This window comes from Teleopsis dalmanni, chromosome 1 (genome assembly GCF_002237135.1).
Source record: "Teleopsis dalmanni isolate 2A chromosome 1, ASM223713v2, whole genome shotgun sequence".
NCBI lineage: Eukaryota > Metazoa > Arthropoda > Insecta > Diptera > Diopsidae > Teleopsis > Teleopsis dalmanni.
Genome location: NC_051846.1, coordinates 38425981 through 38430525, shown reverse-complemented (window position 1 = coordinate 38430525; position 4545 = coordinate 38425981).

The window sequence follows — 4545 nt, the reverse complement described above, 5'->3', positions numbered from 1 at the left end:
TAAGATTGGATGGTTTCCATTAGCATGAGCGGATTTATGCATCAGAAATAGCTTATTTCTTCACATTTTACATAAAAAAATATAACAAATATTACAAATTTTAATGATTTCCTTTTCTTTCACCTTAATTGGGTTAATTTATTTATAATGAGCTCATTTTGTATGGTAACTTATCTTCCTAAGCGGCCTTAATAAACAAAACTGCCTAAATGAGACCAAAGGAAGTATGGTATAAAGCAGTTTATATGATGTAAGTGGGTAATGAAATTTGATTAATCATACTTTTATGATTTTTAACTTAATTAAGTATAAATCAATGGAATTGACAACACAAATGTCAAATATATGATTGCAAAATATATTTTCCAAAAGGGAAAGAAATTTGACATATTTAACACATGAAACAAATAAACATGCAAATAAACAAATGAAGTAAATAAACAAAAAGCAAACAAATCAAACAAAAAATAAAAAATGTTTTTGTAAAATGTTTGTTTTTCATAAATAAAATATATAATTGATATTTAAAAATATACAAATGAGTTTATACAACAAATATATATTTGATATCATTATACAATATTATATATTATTTAATAAAAATTATTAATCCCAGATTATTAATCAATTGAAATATGAACAATCAACAGCTCTATTAGAACTTTTACAACACTTTCTAACACATAAAATCTCTTTCACATGCAGAAATTAACTTATGCCAATGGAAACGATCAAATCTTAATTGAATTAGCATACATTGATTTAGCTGCAGTGGGAACATGGTATATGTTATTTTCACGCGAACTAAATTTTTTTTTAAAGTATTGAGCATCGGCTTCCACACATTTTGCCTATCTTTCAGGTAAGTTATGAATACCATGCCAGATAAATTGCTTGTCTTTTGCGAGAAACCATTTATTGAACCATTTTCAAGGTTCTTCGAAATATCTGAAATGCTACTGTACGAGGTCTGGGAAGTACGGCGGGTGCAGAAGGATACTTTATTCAACCGATTTCAATGTGTCTTTCACTGATTTATTCAGTTTATTGATCTTCCCTATTGCTTGTAAACGTCTGTTGTAAACTTATGCGTACTTCTCTGGTATGTTCTTCTCTCCATCTACGATTTAATTTTTATGGTTTAATTTTTTTAGTAGTAAATTAATCAAACAAACAAAAGTGTCAAATGTTTTTATATAACATTTACATATTTGCATGACCTAACTATGTAGGGTTATGTACATGCTCTATGCTAATTAGGAACAATTAATTTTTTTAAATAACACTAGTTTTAACAGTTTTTTAATAATTTGAAGTAATCACAATAAAAAAAACTTATTGTAATTATAAAAACGTATATACTCAACAAAAAACAAATTTTTTCTAGTGAAGTACTTCATTTACGATAAATAAATTTTTTAAATTAATTTGGCTTCAGTTACATATTTTACCCTATTTAGCATTGATTTATATAAAATCTTTAAATATTCGTTTGTCATGAAACTTACTTTTTTGTAGTTTCCCTTAATTTGACTATAATTGTTAGCTTTTGCTTTCCTGTTTTGGCACTCTTAATAATCCAAAGATTATCCATGGAATTGGGCTCGTAACTGTTATCTGACCAAGCAAAGAACTCAATACCCAATTCCTCCTTCAAAATGGTTATCTGTCGTTTAAGAATAGTTAAAATTAAATAAATGATTGATATTTCACTTACAGACTGTGAGCTATCACAAGTTACAAAATCTTCCTAAAATATGTGTTCTTCTTTCCTCTCAGTAACGGTTCGCTCTCCATTGAGAATTTATTCGTACTTTTTTGCAACAAATATGCCCTTGATCAATTAATCTAAATGACCTTAAAAATCTTCTTATTCTAAACCAGTCTGAGCTAAGCAATTTCACAGAGAACATAAAAAGCACTTTTATTCTCTTCCAGGAGATTGTTTCTTTTAGGACCTTTTTGCAGCAGATGAGATAAGAATATTTTCCTACTATGACCATCTAAAACAAGTCATCAGATCGTTCAACCGCTTTCAATCAGAAATAAAACAACAAAAATACATAACTGAACTTTATTTTATCAAACAGTGTGTAAGTTCTTACCAGTTAATATAAAGTTTCTATATATATAACAGAATTGAGATAAATCTGAGATGTTCTCAGACTTGGAAAAGTTTTTTCGCATAAAATTTTTTCAGACTAAGGTCATTGCAAACACATAGACAATATTAATAGATAAAGATGCGGTTTACATACACTTTGTTCCCCTGTACCATGTGACTTCTCACTTCTACTTGTTAGAACTAGAAGTAATACAGATTGCCAAATTAGAGCTATATATATGGAATATTATTGTTTGAATTAAATTTAAATAAGTTTTCCCAGTTTTTCCTTTATAGTTAGGTAAAAATAGTACTCGTAAAACAATTGTTATTGTACATGACCTTTCTATCTTAACGCCCCAAATACAGAACGATCTGGCAGCAAATCTGAACTTACACTTTATCTTCAATATTCTTAAAAAGACACCATGTCATCTGTCTTATTTTATAGAAGCTTATGGTCCTTGTGAACAATTGTTGAATATTGTGTTCTCTATTGAAAATAATTTTCTAATCGAATATTTCGTTAACAAATGAAATGATCGACTTTATTTCAGAGATCAAAGAAAAATTTAAATATTCGAATGTTCTCAAGGTCTTTGATCTTTAGTTATAAGTAAGGTGAAGTTGAGTGTACAAAAAAAAGAGTCCAGAGTGAATGTAAGTGAAATATAGCACATGACGCGAAAGTTAAGTATTCATTGCAGTTCTCTGATGCACATTAAATAACATTGTTACAAATTTTAATGTTATGGCAACTCCACATACTTCAAGATTTCACATATAAAATGTGATAACGATCTTTTCCGTGGTACCTTCTGCTCAAAAAGTATTCGGATTTTGTAAATCAAACACACAAATTTAAATTTTATTCCAAATTTATTTTATCTCTTTCAAAATATGCTCCATCTGAAGCGATACACATATGCCAACGCTTAACCCAATCTTCCATACACTTTTCGTAGGCCCGTGCAGGTATAGCTTTTAGTTCCTTCAGCGAATTCTCTTTTACCGATTCAATCGACTCAAAACGCTTACCACGAAGGGACAATTTGAGTTTCGGGAACAGGAAAAACTCGCACGGCGCCAGATCTGGCGAATATGGTGCCTGAGTGATGACAGTGGTGTCGTGTTTGGTGAAAAAATCGCGTACAACAGGAATTTTCCATAGTAAAAATCGCTAAATGCACTCGAGGTAGTCTCACATTAGCAGCTGCTGTAAACAAACTAATTAACAGATGGCGCTCAAATTTGTACCATATGTCAAGAAATGGTGTATCAACATAACAAAAAACAGGTCTGTTACTTAAGGAGTAGTTAACAAACAACAAAATCCGGATACTTTTTGAGCAGAAGGTATGTGTATAATTTTACACAAATGTATTTTGTTTTTGTAGCTGTGGAAAATATATGCCTATTTTTAGATTTGTACTTTTTACACAATTGCACCAAACTGTGAATACCCCTACTATATTCTTAAAAATTGTAGTTCATTATGGCCACTTTGTACAAATTATGTTATATCACAAAAAAATCTTAATTAAAGATTTGATAATATTTGATAATAATGATTTTTTTGGCAACAATGTTTACATAAATTAAAATAAAAAAATAAATACAATAGTATTCTCAAAAAAAAAAGAAGTTATTTAAGCCAAAAGTCAAATGCGGTTTACTACGCAAATAAGTGCAAAAGCCACTTCCACAAAATTCACGTTGACAGGCACTACATAGCAAAAAAAAAAAATTATAAAAAATACTAGAGAAGGCAAAACTAAATAAAATAAGGACACAAGTTAAAAATATACAATAGTTTACTCGAATTGTAATTGCAACAGTAACAATTGCCACAATTTGACAGAAAGACAGTCAGACAGACGGACAGACAGACAGACAGGAATCCATAAAATATATTGACATAACTGCATGTTAACTTGTGCAAATGTAGTTGTGTGTATCTGTGTGCAAGGGTATGTAAATGATTTTTGCTAGTGGTAAACTGGTATCTTAGCAATACAGGTGGAGTATGGATTGATATATGTTACACTAATATTATTTGCATTTACATTTAACAGCCACACCTTTAATTACTTTACAACATTTCCAGACTTGCAATGACAGTGAGTGCCGGGCAAAAGGCTTTGAGGCAAGCTGCCACATACCACAAATCGCAATGAATCACATGCAACATTGGCAACTCTAACAAAAGGTAACCTGTTCATACAACATATTTCAGTTTAATTTCGCAAAAAGTTTAGTTGCGAGTGTAATGCAAATTTTTATTCCCCGCTGGAGTGTGCAAGTGTCAGTTATGCCATAAAAATGAAAACACTATTGAAATTTGCATATGTTAAAGGAATTGGGATTGGGATTGGGATTGGAACTGTCTAGAATGTGTCCCAGCGAAGATTTTTGTTGTAAAATACGGTCGTAGCTATTTC